This window comes from Balaenoptera borealis (assembly GCF_965194805.1).
Source record: "Balaenoptera borealis genome assembly, chromosome: 4".
Taxonomy (NCBI): domain Eukaryota; kingdom Metazoa; phylum Chordata; class Mammalia; order Artiodactyla; family Balaenopteridae; genus Balaenoptera; species Balaenoptera borealis.
The window spans coordinates 126,363,869-126,386,696 of NC_138861.1; the positions used below are offsets into that span (position 1 = coordinate 126,363,869).

At 36.0% G+C, this 22,828-nt stretch overlaps 1 long non-coding RNA gene across 1 annotated transcript; it reads right to left on the reverse strand.

The window, feature by feature from the left end:
• Positions 1 to 1,473: 1,473 nt before the first annotated feature.
• LOC309627633 lies at positions 1,474 to 10,197 on the reverse strand. The gene is made up of 2 exons (XR_014243876.1): positions 10,164 to 10,197; positions 1,474 to 9,850 (listed from the first exon to the last, which is right to left on the reverse strand). It is a non-coding gene; the product is annotated as an uncharacterized lncRNA (long non-coding RNA).
• Between the last annotated feature and the right edge of the window lie 12,631 nt (positions 10,198 to 22,828).

A 22,828-nucleotide genomic window follows, 5' to 3' on the forward strand; every position in this document is an offset into this window, starting at 1 on the left:
TTTCATTTTATTGTATAGAAATGGTCAACAAGAAGAAGGACAAGGAAAAGTTAAAACTTTAGCGTTTTGTGTATGATAGTGCTTTTATGGAGGAAAGACAAAGTAGGAAAGGAAATAAAAAAGATAAGTGGGTTCAAGAGAGAATAAGGGTAGAGAAGTTGAAATCATTGGTTATGAATAACTCTTTCAAGAATTGTATGCGTGTGCTCATAGGGAATTCTGCAGAGGTTTTGGGAAGAATAACAGATAAAGCATGCAGAAATAACTGTTAGTGCAAATATAAGAGGCAGATTGATAGAGCTGTGTTCTTGGAGAGGTGAGACGATTTAATCCAGGTAGAGTTTCTGGCTTTACCAAGAACATATTCACCAATGAGATAAGGGAAAAAGGAAGAATATGTGGTTACTAAGCTCCTCAGATCAGTTTTGCTTTCTCAGTGATATAGGCACCAAAGCCCACATTTTTGGAGTGGTTTGTTAATTATCATTACTGTGGCCGTAATCAACCAGTACAGTGACTTAATGGATTATTCCAAACTACAAGGAAAGCTAAGGATTCCTAAAACTTTCTGATAATTACATATTAAAATCTCTAGTAAAAGAAAAACTATATTTCAGAATTAACCTTTGATTAAGTAAATCAAAGCTTGCATTTTTTTTTAATCCAACCAAACCAGTCCAGTGATTCAGAGCTCATTGTATTTTTATTACATTTTTGGGGAGGAGAGTGCACTTTCTTTGTGCTAGGTGCTGTATCAAAAGCTGACATTGAGAAATACTGTTAAGCCTTAAAATAACACAATGGAGTAATTAGTAATATTATTTCTATTTTATTAATGAGAAAAGTTAAACTAAAGAGATCATGTAATCTATATACACAAACACACAGCTAATATGGTTTAAAGCTATGGTTTAAACTTCATTAGTCCAGAGCCTCTGCTCTTAATCATTATATTTCCTAACTCCATTACAAACATTTTATCATTCTAAACAGAGCAATGTCTAAATAATAACATGGCAGTGAATTCTAAGAAAGTACTGGGATTTTGTGGACTCATAAATATATGTGGCTTAGGTCATCCAAGGAAATAAGATATGCATGAAGAGGAATCTGCATTTATCTCACATTGTGAGAATGAAGCTGAATGTTTATCTTTTAAAATTTATATTTCAATTTATTGGAATTATAAGAATCTAATACATTTTATGAAAATTATGTTATATCTATAATACAAAGCAGAGATATTTGACATGATTGACATCGTGTAGTAACTTTGGTTAGAATTGACATTGTGTCTCTTACTAGTGTAAGACAGTCAGTGAAAGTTCTTTTTTTATTTTTTCTCCAAAAGCTCAGTTTTATTCTTGATTCTGAAGGCATTTCTCCTTGAAGTTCTCTCCCATGGGGTTTGCTGGGTCAACAAAGTTCTGGTCACAATAGCTGCAAATGATATTTTCAAATTTCAAAGTACTGAACCAAACCCTATGGCAGCCTTTTTTTTTTTTATTTTTTTATTGGAGTATAGTTGACTTACAGTGTTGTGTTAGTTTCAGGTATACAGCAAAGTGATTCAGTTATACATATACATATATTCATTCTTTTTTAGATTCTTTTCTCATATAGGTTATCACAGACTATTGAATAGAGTTCCCTGTGCTATACAGCAGGTCCTTGTTTGTTATCCATCTTATATATAGTAGTGTGTGCATGTTCATCCCAAGCTCCTGATTTATTCTTCCCCCCACCTTTCTCCTTTGGTAACCATAAGTTTGTTTTCTTAGTCTGTGAGTCTGTTTCTGTTTTGTAAATAAGTTCATTTGTATCTTTTTTTAAAATTAGATTCCACATATGAGTGGTATCACATATTTGTCTTTCTCTTTCTGACTTACTTCACTTAGTATGATAATCTCTAGGTCCATCCATGCTGCTGCAAATGGCATTATTTTATTCTTTTTTGATGGCTGAGTAATATTCAATTTATATATGTACCACATCTTCTTTATCCATTCCTCTGTTGATGGACGTTTAGGTTGCTTCCATGTCTTGGCTATCATAAATAGTGCTGTAATGAGCACTGGGGTGCATGTATCCTTTCAGATTATGGTTTTCTCTGGATATATGTCCAGGAGTGGGATTGTTGAGTCATATGGAACTTCCATACTGTTCTCCATAGTGGTTGTACCAATTTACATTCCCACCAACAGGGTAGGAGGATTCCCCTTTCTTCCACACCATCTCCAGCATTTATTGTTTGTAGACTTTTTGATGATGGCCATTCTGACTGGTGTGAGGTGGTACCTCATTATAGTTTTGATTTGCATTTCTCTGATAATTAATGATGTTGAGCATCTTTTCATGTGCTCTTTGGCCATCTGTATGTCGTCTTTGGACAAATGTCTATTTAGATCTTCTGCCCATTTTTTGATTGGGTTGTTTTTTTTGACCTAGAGCTACATGAGATGTTTGTATATTTTGGAGATTAATCCTTTGTAGGTCACTTTGCAAATAATTTCCCCCATTCTATGTGTTGTTTTTTTGGTTTTGTTTTGTTGATGTTTTCCTTTGCTGTGCAGAGGCTTTTAAGTTTAATTATGTCCCATTTGTTTATTACTGTTTTTGTTTTCATTATTTTAGGAGGTGGGTCAGAAAAGATATTACTGTGATTTATGTCAAAGAGAGCAAACACAATTTAATATTTGACTTTAAATACTCAAGATTGGTTTGTTGATAGGCATGTACCAACAAAAATACACACATAGCTATAGCACGTTTGCAATGTTATAAATAAAGAGATGTCATATTGTGTACAACTCCTATCCTAAAAGCCTTTAGCCTCTATAACACTTACCAGAAAATGCAGCCCAAGATGATTGTAGAGGCACTACAACTACACTGTTGTTCACTTCCATTAAACCATTTCTCACTGAAGTGAAAATGACCAATTACATATAGAATAAAGTGAAAGAAAATAGGCACTTAACATTTGGCCCTGAAAAGTGAAATTAATGTGGCTGAACCAGGTAAACTAACTCTGCTGAAGGAAAAAGTTAAGAAAGAGTGAAGAAAATATGAGATTTTTTTAATATACAATATTTAGCACACTGTATTTTTAAAATATCAGGTAGATTTCATTATTCTCTCTTAGAAGCTGTCCTAAACTATTGTAATAAATTATTCAGTTTGGGACAAAGAAAATGATATTTATTATAGTTTAAGTCATGTTTTACCTTATTTCCTGAGTGGAAGCCTTTAACATTTAACTTTGTTCTATTTAGAATTAATTATCTCCTAAGCCAACATTCTATTGATTATACCCTAAACTTATAGCGAGCATCACATATGGCAAAAGACAAATATTCTTTTTATTTGTCCTAATTTTTAAATATAATTTTCCACCTATGCTGAAATAAGCACGTTTGAGAAACTATGAACTACATCTGGAAAGATACTAGTAAATAATGCCACTTATAACAAATGCTACTCTTCAGTTGAGACTTCTCAGCACCCCAAAGGAATCAGTCCCTAGTGGCAACACAGCCTCTTGAGGTTGCTTCCCTGCTCTTTTGTTACTGATTGTGTTGACTGCCAGTAGTTCCTACTTTGAGACAATTTATCTTCCTCTTGAATATTTATTCAATCATACCTTGTTGTAGTATTGACCTTACACCATGAGGAAGCAGTGAATAATGACAAACTCCCCTGGGTCCTGACAGATGGTATTTGGCTTTGCTATCAGCACTGAACCTCAGCATGTACAAAACAAAGGGACAAAGTGCAGAGGAAATGTCATCTGCATTAAGAGGCCATGCGACCATTTGCAGACAAGAAGTGTGCTAAATCCTGGATTTTAACAGGTGTATATTTTCAGCTAAAAACTAAGTTTTCAACAGTAAACATGAAAAGAAAAGCTAAATATATGTATTGCTGATTTCAGCTGCTAGACTGACGCATGTTAAGGTAGAAGACACACATAATTGCAAGCAGGATTTTTAATATATAAAATATTACAAATAAGCCATAAATTTATTTTAATCTACAATAAATAACTATTAATATCTATATGTTTTTGAAGTATGTATCACAGGCACTATTTTTATCTTATCACACATTCAAAACTCAACAAAACAATGTATTGTTGATATACAGTCAATTGACAGTAAATTGTAAACACTTGAAATTAGATTCTAAAATATGACTTACAGTAGAGCATACATTTATAAGCAACAGGTGTATGAATGTCTTTATATTGACGTGGTCATTTCAGTTACAAACTTGAATTAACTTTCAAACAAATAACATTGGATCTTTTTCCTTTAATATTCTATTCTCACTTCAATTACTTCTCAATCATTTTATCCTATGGGAATTATTGCAATAGTATTTTCACTTAATTCCCAGGTCACTGTTTTTCTTTCTCCAGTTCATTCTTCATATTTTCATCAGAATTTTGCTCTCTAACACAGATCTGATTTTGTCATTTACCTTCTTAAATATCCCCTATGGTTCTCAACTACTTAGAAAATAGACCTCAAATTCCTTAGACCTCAAATTCTCAAAATAATTTGAGACCTTTCATAATTTGAATCTACTTAATTTTTTCTAGTATCATAGCCAATTCTTGCCTCAAATATTGTTTGTAAACTGCCCTTAGTCCCCTGAAGATACTGTACTTTTTCACATCTCTACTATTGCTCACCCCATTATTTAATCCTTCCCACCTTGCTCAGCCTAAAGATGTCTTATTCCTGATTCAACTTTGCATTGAAATGTGACATCCAACACAAAGATTTCCCTGGCATTTAGAATCAAACTCCTGTCTGCTGTACTTTGATTGAAATGCCCTGCATTTTAGCCTCTGTTTTGGCTTGGTTTTTTAATTGTCCCCTCATCCATTGGCATGTAGGTTTACAGATAGGAACCCAGAAACAAATAAAAACACTAGATCATGATATTCTTTAGCAAAGAAACTTAGTTTTACTTCTTATTCTCTCCTCAGAACCAAGCATAGTTCTCAGCCATGTCTCTTGAGGTGCATATATTTGAATCACTTGAATAGAGAACAGAGGATGGAGGGACACAAAAGTCATAGAAATACAGAAGCAACTTTGTACTAATTTTTTACCATTCACTTCTATTATTCTTTTAATAAAAATAATATGAAATTTAAAAAATAGAACTAATTATATGTTAAGAATTTTGATTCAACTATGTAAATGTTTTTGATCTTTGATTTAATAAACCTACATAGCCTCAGATATAAAATGAATGTTTTCTAAATTCAGAAATATAAACTTTACTTTATGGTATGGAAAAAAAGGTATTTATTTCTGCATCTTTATTTGTCCATGACATCTTAGAAAAAATATCTCCATAATACTTGGGAAAATAGTATCTATACTATGTAGCCAACCAAATAGCATCATTGTCATTTGAATAATAGACCCATGAAAAATCATATACATCTCATTCCAGAGAGGAAAGGTAACATTATAACCTTATTAAAGATTTTCATTAAGCCAGATATTTTAAAATTAAAAGAAGAGCTGGAAGCAAGGCATGACCTTTTATATTTAAATGCCATCACAGACCTATTACACTTTTAATCTTGAAGTGCTTCATTGGGCTACTATATCTTTTCTTCTTTTTTCAGTTGGTATTCAAGCTATTTTATCTTCGCAATAAAATCATGAATATTGCATCATAAACCCTTTTAGCCGTATATCATATTTGAATAGTCCTAAGGAAGCACCTGTTGCATTTATCAATAAGCATACTTGCTTATTAAAAAATTGAAAAAAATTAACTGCCTGATATAGAAGCATAATATTTACCATGGGCTCAGTCCTATGCTTAGTATCAGAGCTTCTATTTCAAGTCTGGATTCCAACTACCATTATTATCTTTGTTTCTTCTCAGGCTTTCTTTATTCTTCAGAATATAACAAACAGATTTCAGAATCTGTGGTCATATTTTAGCAGAGTAAATATTTTAGACTCTTTCTAAAACCCTTATTTAAACTCTCTCAAGGAATTTAGGTTCACATTTATACTATAATTTTTTTCAGTGTAAATAGAGAAATTGAACAAACCTAATAGTATCTAACAGTCTCTGTAAAATTTCTCATTTCTAGCCAATAACTAAAATTCATCTTGTTGTAATAAAACAGATAGATAAATCATAAAAATGCTTAAATTGTACAGAATCGTTAGGAAAAACCATCTCCTTTAATAAATGAAATGAAATGAAAAAACTGAGTTACAGGCAACATAAACGACTCTCCCAGAATCCTATATCTATAATCAAACTTTTAACCTTTTGCCTGTATCTCCCATAGTTGGCCTCACATGGCAAACACCAACCCAGGATATTCCAAGAATCTATCTTTTCTTATTGTCCATAGGGACACTTATAAATTTCTGTAGATAATCTTACAAGTGTGACAACTGATTACACTCTAAAGCCATGACTGCAAAAGTCCAAGGGATACATTATAATTTTCCTGCAACAGTTCTTTAGTAGCTCCCTTCCCCATACATTATAAGGATAACACAGTCTCCTCTTCTGGACAATGGTCCTACCCCTTCCTCATCTTATTATCTTGTCTTTATATCTGACTGATGTAAGAGAAATAATTTAAACATTCACACCATGAAATGGGGTATTGGACTTGGTTGAGCAATCATTTAAGTTCCTTGTGAATCAGGTGAATATTTGAGGCTCGTTTTCAATCCTTGTTAATACAGGGCTCATTGAACTTTCACTAAAGGCTAGATTAACCCTACTACCAAGGTGGTGCCCCTGCTTGAGTCTCTACTGAATATCACAATCCTTCAGTGAGAACTCTCCATTTGTGCTAGATGGAATTTTAGAGTCTGCTAGGTATATATCAGCTGTTTCATATCCCTTGCCATTCTTTTCTTGCCCTCTGTAATTTCACCCTAGGCCTGTGTGACAATAGTCAATATTTTACTCTAGAGGTTTCTTGAGCTCCTTCTCTGCCTAGCTTCTTCCTCTCCAGTGCTCTTCCCCACAGATTTCAGCTGACTCAGCATCCTGGAACTACCTCTTGTTCCTTAACTCTACAAAATCACTTGGCTCTGTTTAGTTTCCTCTGTGCAGCATGTTTTGGAAAGTCACAGTGATTGTAGGGTTAACCTTATTGTTTTCTGTTAATGTAGGAATCACTGTCCTGCTCTGCCTTTTGTCCTTTTTCTGAAAAGAGATATTTTGTGTATTTTGTGTAGCTTTCTATGTGTTTCCTCTGGGGTTTTAGTCCCTTACTCGTGCCTGGAAGTAGAAGCCCTCACTTGAATTGTAGTTATTGTCAATTCCACAGACATACAGCTGACTGCAGAGTGGGAATATATTAAATAGTGTGTTAAAACTTTCTAAACGAAAGTTCAGAAATCACACCAGTATTTTTTTAATACTTTGTGTGGTCCAAACAATGACACTACCCCAGTATCATTCTGTCTAGATGGTATGATAAGTGATGGATTCTCCATTTAAGATAGGCATTTACTTCCTTGAATAGACTCTAACAGTTCCAACAGGCACTGCTCCTCTAACTGGGGCATTATACTTGGTTTCCCCTTGACTACTCTCAGTAAGTTTGACTTTTCTCCTAGGTCTTGCTGCCCTAATTTTGTACCTCTATTTAAAATTCATCATTGATTTAATTAACCTCAAATACCACTCATAATCCAGCTGTCAGAGCCAAGAACTGAGTAGCAGCTGGGAATACAAAACAAAGCAAAACAGAAAGTGCAGCAGAGCATTAAAAGGAGTGGAATGATGAGTGGGGAATACCTCTAGGAATAGAGAATTACCGTAAGAGAACAATGGTTTGCTGTTTTACCTACTCAAAAGCACTTTGCATGATCAAATTCCACATGTACTTGTTTGGATACTCTGGGAATTGCAGGCAGCTCTGTCTGCTGTTCCTATCAAGTTGCTCAGTGTCTTAAAGGTAATTAGGCAAGTTGGATTGCATTGTTTTTCAGCACATATTGTGCAGAAACACAGTGATAATGAGGCAATTTTATGTAAGCTCTAGCCTTTAAACTATGTTCAACTTTTTTTTCTGAAAGGATACCCTAAACTTCAAACCATGACTCTATCAGTAATTATTATGGTTTCATGAGACATAGAAGAATGAAAAAAATTGCCCCAGGTTCAAAGAGAAATTTGAAAATAGACATTGAATTTTAATTAACAAGGCCATTAGCATTTTTAAAAAACTGTATGTAATATTTGGAGTTTATAAAGTGCTAATATAAAACCATATTAATGCAGCATAAGTGTGTGGTTCTTATCTGCCAGAGTGAAAAAATGCAGTTTGGCACCGCACAACAAAACTGCTTACCAGCCATCAACTAATCATGGAAAATAAAAATATTGACTATACAATAGTATTTTAGTGAGAAATTAGTGTTCTAATAGGAGAAATTATTCCCTAAAATGCTGTGCTGCTCTTCACATAAAGCATATCCAGACATAATTGACTTCCAGTAGCAACCATATAGCACAATAGTTAAGGGCACCTACTCTGTCATTTACTTGGTGTGTGACTTTCAGCACATTATTTTCATGTGTGACTCAGTTTCCTGTTCTGTAAAAAAAAAAAAAAAAGGTAAATTATTTATAATGGTATCTAATGCATAAGGCTGTCCAGAGAAGTTAAATTAGTTAAGCTGTATAAAATGCTTAGAAAAACACCAGGTAAAGAGTAAGTACTGTTGAGTATTTACTGTAATTATTATAGTTATTATTATTATCACTGCCATTGTTTTGTTACTGTTATTGTCATTCCAATGAAGAATAAACCAATTTTGATTCTGCACATGTTAATTATTAATGGTCAGATTTTATTAATAATTTATTAATTATAAATGGTTAATAGAAACAAGGATATTTTCACAGATGTTACTCTATTAACATCTTCCAGATTCCCTGTGTAGTTACAGACTTGAATACAAATAGAAATGTACTAAGTATTTACATACTTTAGAAATGTTTGCTTACTCTAATTCTAATAACCCATGATGTGTGAAATATATTAATTTTTATTACCAAATGAGGACTCTGAGTTTAATAAAATTAAGGAAGCTGATAAAAAGCATAAATAATCATGACTGCAAATCTGACTATTGCCTTTGCTTAGAGGACAGTAAGTTCTCAGGAATACGCAGAGATCCTGATCTTCAGCAGGTAATGACACTATGACACCAGGTTGCCCTTTCTCTGCAACGGAAAAGGAGAAAGTGCTGAGAAACAAAACAGTGAAAAGTGGAAATATAAAAAAAAAATCTATAATTCAATGTATTTTTCTTAGTTTGATTCAGTGATCCTTGTTAAAGTGCCAGATGTATTTCAGAAGCTTTTTTTTCGGATTTCAAAAAGGTAAAATTTACATAAAATATGTATACTCTCAGAAGGGAATGGGAAGAAAAAGTGTAAAATAATGATTATATATAGGTTCACTAGAATTCAATTCAGATTGTATAGCCAAAGTTTGTCACTTCCAAAAAAACTTTTTACTTTCAGAGCTTTTTAGATTCTAAAATAATAGACAATAATAATTTACTTGATTTTACTCACCATATCCATTGAATTGATTTTCTAATTAGGAGTGTTTGTTCTTTGCCTTAGTCATTCACTTTCAAAAAATTTCTTATAACTAGATAGTTCACCTATGATATAGAATGCATTTCATGGCCTTTATATATTCAATCTCCTTAAAAATATAAAAACCAACTATTTTGTCCTCATTATCCCTAGATCTCACTAACTGATTAACAAAGCCAGATTAGGATGTTAAAATACCATAAAGAATGAAAATGGGGCTTCCCTGGTGGCGCAGTGGTTGAGAATCTGCCTGCTAATGCAGGGCACACGGGTTCGAGCCCTGGTCTGGGAAGATCCCACATGCCGCGGAGCAACTAGGCCCGTGAGCCACAATTACTGAGCCTGCGCGTCTGGAGCCTGTGCTCCGCAGCGGGGGAGGCCGCGCTAGTGAGAGGCCCGCGCACCGCGATGAAGAGTGGCCCCCGCTTGCCGCAACTAGAGAAAGCCCTCGCGCAGAAACGAAGACCCAACACAGCCATAAATAAATAAATAAATAATGTGAAACCTTTTAAAAAAAGAATGAAAATGACAGGCACTGACATCTATTAATCATCTGTTTATCTTTTTTTTTAAATTAATTAATTTATTTATTAATTGGCAGGCAGATTCTCAACCACTGCGCCACCAGGGAAGCCCCTATCATATTCTTATCTACCTATTTATCTTTTTTATTTGAATGATGACATTCCATATAGAAGTTCTAAAACTTAAGTTCCAGTTGTTCTCCATTTGGATATAGGCACTCTGGGGAATTTGCCAACATCCTGAAAGAGCATGACAAACATGTGAAGTTTTATGAAGCAGGATTTTCTTAGCCCAAATCAGATCCTCAAAATGACCCATAAACCAAATTATAAATTTAAAATTTCAAAAAGAAATTTCAAATTTCACAAATTAAATTTTCTGATAAGGATTTTTATTCCAGAAGTACATTATTAGTGCACTCCGCAGAGTATTTATAAGATTAAAATTATGGGAAGTGGGATATACTGTGTGCATCTGATCCCCAGTCCCTTCTGGTGGCTTGTCCTGGATGCTTGCAATCTATGTCAGTACACTTGGAGAGGAACAGGGAACAACGTATAATCCATGCATGCAGCACAATGATCTCCCACTCATTTTACCTGAAGTTGAAGTTAGGTCCAGTTGTGGTCATTGTTCATTTGGTAAAAATTACTTGGTCCTACATTTTACAAAAATCACGCTAGGACTAAAGAAGTCTTTTTCTGCCAACTTGCTCTTTTTTTACAGTAGAGAAAGTAAATAGGGTTTCCCAGGTTAACATTCCTTATATGTTCCCAGATGTCATGTATATGAAAATAGAATATAAACATTCCTCCTCTGAGGGTTTTATTTTGGAAACTTTCTTTCAAGTATTCTTATTGAATACTTGCCCTTACACAGTGTTCTTATTTAAATACGATCTAAGTAAATACTAGTGTCTTAACCTTTGTCAATTCTCAGTGCGTTCATCATTCTCCTGAAAGCAGCCAGACACAAAGTGAGTTTTGAAGACAGGAGCTTTGGTCTCTGGTCAAGACCATTGAAAATGCAACATAAAATAAGAACGGGCTCCCAAGATTCTGTGTAAAGGAGTGATTTTCATTCACAGGAGAAAATACTGGATTTATATGCATTAAGGAAAACAGAACAATTAAGTAAAATGCTGGTTAGGAAGCATCAAATAAGCACTGGCATATATGATACATTGAAGATCAGTAATGGAAGCACTTAATATCATTCGGTATAAATTTCAAATTCCTCCCATACTCAAAAGATTTTTCAGTGTTCAGGGACCATGCCCTCCTCTATGCTCATATAGAGAGAAATTCATCCCTGGTAACTCAATAAATAACAATGAAAAATGTCTCTGTTAGGAGGATATGAAAACTATTTCTTTCTTATTTTTATGCCTATAATTCTAGCTTTAAGCTAGAATTTTAAAGCAACAGCATACTATTACTAAAAACACTGTGATAAGAAGCTCACACAAAATTACTTCTTAAATCTTTTTCAAAAATATACTCTAAATACTTCAAGAAAACAATGTTGTCTTAATGTTTCCTTCTTTTCTGTTTGTAGTCTGGAAGCACTATGAAGAATGAATGCCTGAAAATAAGTATGTTAAAAAATAAAAAAGAGCTGTTTATAGCTACCATTTGAATAATCATGGTCATTAAGTGTAGGTATAAAATATGAAGTAATAAAATCTTATTTTAATAGTGTCTATACAATTTAAATAGAGTTTTAAAAATATCTGAATAGCTGGCTCTAATTAAGCCATATATAGAAATATTTGCAAGAATTAAAGAGACAGAACCTAACATATACATGAAGCTTCCTAAAGTTTGCCCAGATCTATGGATAAGAGCTTAGAAGCATGAGAAAAGCACAGAAGTGCTTTGTGATTTTCATCACATGAAAATCATGCACTATAAGCATGACTTATTGTTGATGTTATCTTGATCATCTGACTAAAGTAGTGCTTTACAGGTTTCTCCTGTAAATACTCTTTGCAAGGAAGTCATTCTGCACAGACCAAACTTAAAGAGTGAGGAGTCATGTTTCACTACCTTAAGAGTGGACTATCTACTTGCTATTTGGAATTATTCTGTATGAGAAATTTGTATCATTTCTCCTATTTATTTATATTTCATGCATTTATTTATATTAGTATGGACTCATGAATATTTATTTTATACTTTGGATTATAATGCAATACTACATACCATGGGGTTTTTTTGTGATTTTTTTTTTTGTTTTTTTGTTGTTTTGATCAAATTGTTCCAGGTTAGGCCATTGGGTGCTGTTTCAATTGGCTCCCATATCCATTTGACAGACACTCCACTGCGGGGTGGGCTGTTTGTTTGTTGTTTTTATATTTGAACACTTCCTTGTTTTCTGGTACCACAGGATGCTCCAGGTTCATTCTGAGTATTTCCTGCCCTTGTAATTGTGTATATATTAATCCCTTCAACATAGTTTATGCCTTTCTATAAAACTAACTTAAAACCTATACTGCAGTATAAAATCTATATATACAAAACTGAGTAATTGCTCTTTGGCTTCTTGTGTCATTAAAACAACTATATCAAATCAAAGATTTTTATTTGTGATATCCCACTAGTTTTTAACAGGGAGTAACACAGTGTTACCAAATCTCTAATATTTTTAAAAGAAAAGTCATAAAAAATATTTATGAAAATACCAATAAGCTGAGTTTTAGCAGATAATGTATACAGTCATATCATCATCTGATACTTGAAACTAATTTTAAGATAATATGCAATTACCTTTTATTGCTGCATTGTGCATTTTGGCCTTATATATTTCCTCTTTCCTTACCATAAAACAAAGTCAGATGATATGGCAAATTTCAAAAGCACTAAGTGTTCATTAGATACTCAGTCATCTTTAGATATCAGTTTTTTAAAAAAAACTTAAGTACTACTGTTCCATCTAAGTATCACTACTGTAAGCACTAAGCAAATCTAATGGCATCCACACACACATATGCATATATATATACATGCATATATAATATAATGCATTGACAAAATTAAAACTTTCAAAGACCACTAGTCCTGTCAATGGTGGGTATGTTTGATAAACTTGTGTGAGTGGGGAAAGGAGTCTGAAAGGAGGCAAAAGGAAACTCTGGTGCACTCTGGTTCTCTTACGTGACAGGGAGACCTCATTAACAATGAATGACCATCGTAGGGAACAGTGGCTCTAGGAGTAATGTCACATCTATTAGCTAAACCTGGTCTCACCCATTTACCCTGGTGGAAAGCGTTATGACCTGGCAATAATAAAGTCCTTTGTAAGGTTAAAGAACTGTTCTACTAACCTCTTTGGGCCTAAACACTTTGGCTCTAATATTTCTACAAAAGAGTATCCAGTGAAGGCTGAGGAGTACATTGCCCACCTTCAGAAGAAAAGTGAGTCTCAGCAGACAAAATTAATTAAGTGCAATTACTAAAATATCTATTGGTTGCTTAATATATTCCAGACCTGGTAGCAAGCAGTGAGGATATAATGATATTGATAAAAAAAGATCCCCAGCGGTGGTTTATAGTTAAATGGTACCTACAGCTTGAGAATCAGCCCCAGTGCAATATCCAAAAACTGCCTAGAAGAGCAGAGAGTTAAATGATATTGGAAATACAAATACAGTGTGCACTGGTCTCTGTAAGAGGTACGGTGGCAATGCAGAAGTGAGTGGCTCTTGTGCAAGTAACATACATCCTGATTCCAGCAGTCCTGACTAGTTCTTCAGGAGAACAAAGTGTACGTGCCCACCGTTGTCACCTGGTGAGTCCCCAGCAGCAATGTGGGATGGCGGCGCAGTGCTGAGCGCAGTGGGACAGCCAGAGTTCCCGGTCCTCCAGGGGGGTCAGCGGTCTGGGTGAAAGGGTAGAGGTGGAGATGACACAAACCCTTGCTCAAGGGCAATATCACGGGGATTGGTGGCAAAGTGGGAATGGCAATGGAAAGAACTGCTCAGACTTCTTTGTGAGTACATGTAATACAAGCTACTAGAGAAAGGCGGGAAACAAAAAAGTTGGTTACTCCTCAAGTCACACTGGTGTGGAGTTTAACCATTTGTGAAATTTCTGTGAAAATTGTATATCCTTAAGCTGATAGCCCGTGGGAGAAAAATAAAGACAATTAACACACGAAGTTGTATCACATGGAAATTTTACACAGAAAATGTGTAAAGTCTACCAAAATGTAAGTAGACATGGTTTAATGTACAATTGCTTTGAAATAATTGTCAGTATGAAAATACGATTGTAAAGTGGAAATGGAATCACACACATCCATACACATTTTATATGAAATATCAAGAAAGCTGTCTGAATTAATCCTGGGTTCCCTTGATGGAAACATCTTTTTATTATATTATTTTATTAACTTGCTGCAGGATGATACTTATATAACTAAACCGTTCAATAGTTCCCTCATCTGAGTCACTCTTTGGAATTTAATATTATTAATGCCATGTAGTTGATCCCAGTTTTTAGTCTTTAGAGAGAAGAAAATGTCCCTGGGTCAAGGAAAGGTGTTAAATAGTAATTCGTTTTGGCAGGGAAATCTGTATCCACATGCCCTCGCCTTTTCCACTGGGGCCCTGCTATCACGATGACCTCTAGCTCCTTCAGCAGCATTTCAAATGTGCAGCACTGCTGGCTGGCAACATGTATCTTGTGAAGTTCCCATAAATTGCTTTTGCTTCCTGGGGAAATACTACTTGTTCACATCAGTTTTCAAGGTTGTTAAGAAGGAAAATACTTTCTTTTCCGGTGCCTATATGAGGCACTCTGCATTGTGCCTTTCTTTAGCAGATGACATTACTCATTCTTTTTTTTTTAAATAATTGACATGAACTGCCAAATAATACTTTGTTCTTAATTATGCCCCAAAGAGGGATAATTGGCACAAATTTAAAATTGTTTTGCATAAAATGGTAACCTCAGTATTGACTGAAAGCTAACTTAAACTAATTGCTCTAAGTTCAAAGCACTAAAATAGCAGGGAAGAAAGCTTGTCTTTTAAGTTGACTCCATGTATTTGTGCTTATAAAGTTGACTTTAAAATATTGGAAAAATTTAAGATCTGTCTTACTATAATCATATTAATTTCATAACTAAAGTTTTTCTTTTACTACTAATTTTGTTTGTAAACTAAAGATTTAACCATATCTGCATAATTATTAGAAAATCTTAAAATCACTAAAATTATTACATTTTCCCCATTTGATATTTTTAAAATTAATTTTTATTGGAGCATAGTTGATTTACAATGTTTTATTAGTTTCTGCTGTACAGCAAAGTGAATCAGTTATACATATACATATATCTACATTTTTTAGATTCTTTTCCTATATGTCATCACAGGGTATTGAGTTTCCTATGATGTACAGTAGATTCTTATTAGTTATCTATTTTATATACAGTAGTATGTATATGTCAATCCCAATCTCCTAATTTATCCCTGCCCTACCCTTTACCCCTTGGTAACCGTAAGTTTGTTTTCTACATCTGTGACTCTATTTCTGTTTTGTAAATAAGTTCATTTGTACCATTTTTTTTTAGATTCCACATATAAGCGATATCATATATTTGTCTTTCTCTATCTGACTTACTTCACTCAGTATCTCTAGGTCCATCCATGTCACTGCAAATGGCATTATTTCATTCTTTTTTATGTCTGAGTAATATTCCATTGTATATATGTACCACATCTTCTTTATCCATTCATTTATCGATTGACATTTAGGTTCCTTCCATCTCCTGGCAATTTGTAAATAGTGCAGCAGTGAACACTGGGGTGCAGGGACCTTTTCGAATTATGGTTTTCTCTGGATATATGCCCAAGAGTGGGATTGCTGGATCCTATGATAGCTCTATTTTCAGTTTTTTAAGAAACCTCCATACTGTTTTCCATAGTGACTGCACCAATTTACATTCCCACCAACCTGGTGGGAGGGACTGGTGCCTGCCCTCTGGTGGGTGGAGCTGAGTCTTATCCCTCTGATGGGCAGGGCCATGTCAAGGGCTGTGTTTTGTGGTGGCTGTGAGCTCAGGAAGACTTTAGGCAGCCTGTCTTCTAATGGGTGGGGCTGTGTTCCTATCTTGTTGTTGTCTGGCCTGAGGCTTTCCAGCACTGGAGTCTGCAGGTTGTTAGTGGGGCCAGGTCTTGGTGCTGACATGTGGACCACCGGGAGAGCTCACACCAATCAGTATTCCCTGGGGCCTCTGCTACCAGTGTCCTTGCCCCCAGAGTGAGCTATAGTCTACCGCCACCTCCCCAGGAGACCCTCCAAGACCCCTAGATAAGTCTAGCCCAGGTTCCTATGGGGGTACTGCTTTGTGCTGGGTCCCAGTGCACGTGAGACCTCGTATGTGCCCTCCAAGAGTGGAGTCTCTGTTTCCCCCAGCCCTGTGGAGCTCCTGCACTCAAGCCTCACTGGCCTTCAAGGCTAAATACTCTGGGGCTTCTTCTTCCCAATGCCAGACCCTCAGGCTATCTTGGACAGCTATTTTTATGTGAGAACATCCCTGTGTAGCTTGCTTGGGTTTAATATTTTGGGTGCGAGGACTGTTTTAGTATCGATGTCTACCATCTCTTTCCTCAGTGTATGCTGTCCATTATCCCCTTAATAGGAGGTGTGATTGATGTTGTGGTGACCAGAGCCTGCACTGGATATTGAGCAGGGCCTGCCCTTCGTTCTGTGGTTGTCACTGCCCTGTCAGAAGTGGTTTTTCTCCCTAGTTGTTGGGGCAGAGGCCCCCAGGTCTGTTTCTGAGTTGTGTTTCTGATCTGCAGGACAAGGTAGGCAGGATTGGAGCACTCCCACTGGGAGAGAAGCCAGAGTATTCCTCCTCTGGAGCTGTTCACCTGTGGGTGTGCTCTGTCATATCACCTTTCACCCACTGTGTGAGCTCTCAGATTACACTGCTGTTGGCACTGCTCTCAGCCCCACCTTAACCATGGGTATGCCGGCAATTGGCCCTGGTGTCTCTCAGGCATTGTTTTCACCAGGTCACCAGCATAGATCCACTGAAGTCAGGTCCTGGGATGGCAGTACTCGTGGATCTGGACCCACTGTGGGCACTATGGGGGCAGCTCAGACTCTGGCCTGGCCCAACCCCCGAGTGTATGTTCCCACAAAGTCTACAGCTGCTACAGCTAGACTCACCTTGGCTGCAGGAGCACTCATCGTCCGTTCAGATGTCCTATAGGTGATGGGTTTATGAAGCCAGTCGTGGTGGTGTCAGTTCGTGGTTTGCGCAGTTGCGAGGAGAGATTGCGGCTTTTCTTCCTTAGTTGCGCGGCCCCTGGGGCTCAGCTGTGGTTTCAGCCCCACCTCTGCGTGTAGGCCACCCACAGAGGTCTGCTCCCAAGGCTTCCCCAGAGCACATGAGTCCGCCTGGCCAGGAGGGGCCACGGAGGTGGCAGTGGCCAGGGTCGCCGAGATTGCCCGCGGAGGCTGGGACAGGGTGCAGAAGAGAAGTCAGCGGCCGCCGGGGTCGAGGGAGCCCCAATGGGGATGGGGGAGCACGGGGGAGCCCTTCCTAATGTCCGGGGAGGCAGGGGCCAGCGTGTGGGGAGATTCAGACACTAGTAAGAAGATAGTCTTAACAGGATTTGGTCTTTCTATGTATGTAAAGTTGGAGGAAAAGTATATACATATTCTTCCTTAGAGATTTCTTACCACTGTGTCTTCAGTTATCATCTATCTGTACCTTGATGACTCCCCACAAAAATCTCCATCTGAGATCTTCCTTCCCATCTCAAGACCTATATTTACCAGCTCTCAGTTACCTGCATTTTCATAGCTCAGAGGCATCTCAAATTTAATATATTCAAGACTCAATTTATTTTACCCGACAAGATTCTCCTTTGTTCCTGCCCCTTGCTCATCACTCAGCAATGACGCTTCGCTTCTGTCGTGGTCCACGTTTCCTCCACGAGCATTCCTGGTTGTGGATTTCCTCACTCCCATCCCCTCAGGCTGTCTCCTCTCAGCCAACAGCAGTCCTCTCCCCAGGTTTGCTCTCCAAAACCCACCTTCCAACGCCCAGCCCCCGTCCACACCGGAGGACACACGTCTCAGGCTGGGGCCCACAGGGCTGGGGCATGGACCATCTGTGTAGGTCTCACTCTGTCCTGCTGGCCACGGACTGGTTGCTGTGCCCTCCTCCAGTAGCCCTTGAAGCTCCCCTTCTGTCCCAACTGATCTCCCCACCAGGGAGGGGGCTTCCCTTGATATGGGAATCTCTCCTCTCCTTCAGCTCCCCCCTCAGGGGCAGAGGGCCCCTCCTGTTTCCTCTCCTCTTCCTTCTCCCTTCTTCTTTCTTTTGTCCTACCCGGTTACATGGGGATCTTTCTTGTCCTTTTAGGTATACGAGGTCCTCTGTTAGTGTTCCGCAGGTGCTTTGTGAGAATTGTTCATTTGTAAATGTATTCTTGATGCATTCAAGGGGAGAGGTGAACGCCACATCCTCCTACTCCTCTGCCATCTTGGCTCCTAGCCCCATTCGATGTTTAATTTCTGGTTAACATTCACTTAGCTTAAAAAAGATTGAGAAAGAAAAGAAAAAATGTAAAATTCAAATGCCATATAAGGCATTGCTGAAGGAATAATCTATACCATAAATATTTATGAGATAAAAATATCCACAAAAAAATTAAAAATAGTAATTCCTCTACTTTCACTGCAACTTTTGATATATGTATGTTTTACCAAATAATAGAGATATAGTGTTATGACTTGGAAATTTTTATGCTTGAAAATATCAGAAAATATCCATTAAATTTAAGTGCTATTATTAAAATGATGACATCTGGACATTTCATTCAGTTTAATCATTATAATACCACCCATTTCCCCTAATATATCAGAGATGCATGGATATTCAAGCTAGTCCTGGTTCTGACTTTTACCCTCTGCATATGGCTATCATTAAAATCTCCATATTGTTTTAAATTATATATTAGCCTGTCTCTTTCCCTCATTACCTTGTAAACTATTCAAGCATAGTGGCTATTTGTCTCCAACATTTAGCACAGTACAGAGCACATGAGGGAAGTTCAACATGCATTATATAACCGAATGTAAATGAATGTCTTTATTCATAAAATGCTTTCTTGTTTTTCAAATTGGATGCCTGATTGTCATTTATCATGGAAATGACACTATTGACAACCAAGAAAGGAGGCTTAATTGGGGTTTAGAGAGAAGCATTATAGAATTATTAGTTTGTGCTCCTATGACCTCATACAATAATCATTCCCAGTATACATATTTGACAATAGGTAAATAGCTTATCTTTCATTATTTTCCATGAGTTTATACCTTGTGTGGCCAACATTAAACCATAAACAACGTGAGGGTGGCAACTTAACACTGCACTATATAGCCAACATTTCTGTAGTACCTGGTGTGTTGCCTGATTCAAAATAGGACTCAAGTCATATATTTTTATTAACTATGTCTTCTATAAAAGAGTAATTCACCTCAGCAAATATTGAGTATTTATTGAATCCAACACTATGCTCAGCCTTGCATATAAATGTTAAAAGGACAGTTCCTTCCCTTAGTGTTTATAACCTACTAGAGAATGAATAGTTATCAAGGAGTTAAAATGCATGGTGATAAACAATGTGTTTGGGAAAACTAAACCAGGCTTCTTTGGTTTGAGAAAGTCTTCAAGAACTCATGTCTATGCTATGAATTAAAGAATAATAAGAAACTAGATACTTTGAAGAGTTGATGAGAGTTTTCTAGAAAAAGAAGGCAGCGCATGACCAACTCTTTTAGCGAAAGAATTACATGATAACATTTGTATTTAAGAAAATATCATTGGCTGTATTTTGGAAAACAGTTTGGTGAGAGTCAGGTTAAAGTTGGTCAGATACCAGGCTGTTTCATGGAGCTCCACAAAAGAGTTATGGTTGTCTGTAATAATGTAATATCACTGAGAATGGAGAGAATAAGACAGATTCAGACACTAGTAAAAAGATAGTCTTAACAGGACTTGATCTTTCTATGTATGTAAAGTTAGAGAAAAAGTATATACATATTCTTCCTTAGAGATTTCTTACCACTGTGTCTTCAATTATCATCTATCTGTATCTTGATGACTCCCCACAAAAATCTCCCATCTGAGAACCTCCTTCCCATCTCAAGACCTATATTTACCTGCTCTCAGTTACCTGTATTTTCATAGCTCAGGGGCATCGCAAATGTGATATATTCAAGACTCAATTTATTTTACCAAACAAACTTCTCCTGTGCTTTCTGTCTCAGAGAATGGCACTAATATCTCCAAAGCTGTTGAAGCAGAAAGCTGAATGATGATAAACCCTCAACATACTTTCTCTCAAACTATACATATGTGGAAAGACGAAGTTCTACTAAGACTATCTTGTTACTAATGCCTGAATCTGTCCTCTTCTCTCCATTCTTGGTTATACTTTAGTACAACCATAACTTTTGGGGAATTCTGTGAAACAGCCTGGTATTTGATTAACTTTAATCTCACCCTCATCAAACCACTCTAGGTAGAAGTTTCAGAAAAGCAGTAAAGCCAACCAGTCCTTGTCAAAGAAACTTTCTTCCCTGTGATAATAAGAAATACCATTACAAGGTAGAATGGAAAACTTTAATTTAGCTAGTAGGTATCTTTCACCAACATTTCTATAAAACTTTATAAATCATGTGTTGAAAATATCTAAATCAAAACTGTGTGGTCAATAGATTTTAGACTTATAGAATACTTCCCCCAGGCAAGTACTTTCAAATAATTTACAAGAAATTTAAGAATTAGCATCAACTTTATTAAAGAAGATGAAAAAAATAGAGAACGACCTTATATATAGCCTTACAAGCTCATGGTACTGATTCTATACAGCTTCTGTAATAGACTGCATTGGATACACAAATTACCAAATTAAACTGAATTTCAAAATATATTGTAAATGTGTATCCAGAGTAAAGCAATAATCTTTTTAAACTATCTCCAAGATTTATATTTACTTGTGTTAAATGCTAATGTATTTATTTATTTATATAAAGTATAATTGATTTACAGTATTATATTAGCTTCAGGTGTACAGCAGAGTGATTCAGTATTTTTAGGATTATACTCCATTAAAAGTTATTACAAGATAATGGCTATAATTCCCAGTACTGTATAATATATCCTTGTTGCTTATCTGTTTTATATAGTAGTTTGTATCTCTTAATCCCATACCCCAATCTTGCCCCTCACCCTTCCCTCACCTCACTGGTAACCAATAGCTTGTTTTCTATATCTCTGAGTCTGTTTACGTTTTGCTATATACATTCATTGTTTTCACTTTTTATATTCCACATATAAGTGATATCATACAGTATTTGTCTTTCTCTATCTGACTTATTTCACTAAGCATAATATTCTCTAGGTCCATCCATGTTGCTGCAAATGGCAGAATTTCATTTTTTTGTATGGCTGAGTAATATTCCATTATATATATATATGTGTGCGTGTGTGTGTGTGTGTGTGTGTGTACACACACATACATACATACCATATCTTCTTTATCCGTTTGTCTGTTGATGAATACTTGGGTGCTTCCACACCTTGGCTTTTGTAAATAGGAATGCTACAAACATTGAGGTGTATGTATGTTTTTGAATTAGTATTATTTTGTTTGTTTGTTTTTTCTGGGTATATACTCAGGAGTGGAATTATTAGATCATATAGTATTTCTATTTTTAGTATTTTGAGGAACCTCCATACTGTTTTTCATAGTGGCTGCAGCAATTTACATTCCTGCCTTCAGTGTACAAGGGTTCCCTTTTCTCCACATCCTCATCAATATTTGTAATTTGTAGACATTTTGATGGTAGCTATTCTGACAGGTGTGAGGTGATATCTCATTGTTATTTTGATTTGCATTCCCCTAATAATTAATGATGTTGAACACCTTTTAATGTGAGTATTAGCCACCTGTGTAACTTCTTTTGAAAAATATCTATTCAGGTCTTTGCCCACTTTTTGATTGGGTTGTTTGTTTTTTTTTTTTGAGATTGACTTATATGAGCTGTTTGTGTATTTTGGATATTAACTCTTTGTCAGTCTCATTGTTTGTAAATATTTTCTCCCATTCCCTAGGTTGACTTTTTGTTTTGTCAATGGTTTCCTTTGCTGTACAAAAGCTTTCAATTTTAATTAGGTCCCATTTCTTTATTTTTGCTTTTGTTCCTTTTGCCTTAGGAGACAAATCCAAAAATATATATTGCTATGATTTATACCAAAGAGTGTTCTGCCTATGTTCTCTTCTAGGAGTTTTATGGTTTCTGGTTTTACATTTAGGTTTTTAATCTATTTTGAGTTTATTTTTATATATGGTGTGAGGAAAAGTTCTAATCTAATTCTTTTACATGTAGCTATCCAGTTTTCCCAGCACCACTTATTGACAAGACTGTCTTTACTCCGTTGTATTTCGTGTCTCCTTTGTCATATTAATTGACCATAGTTATGTGGGTTTATTTCTGAGCTCTCTATTCTGTTCCATTGATCTATATGTTTGTTTTGTGCCAGTACATGCTGTTTTTATTACTGTAGCTTTGTAGTATAGTCTGAAGTCTGGGGAGGTTGTATCTCCAGCTTTGTTCTTTTTTCCCAAGATTGCTTTTGCAATTCAG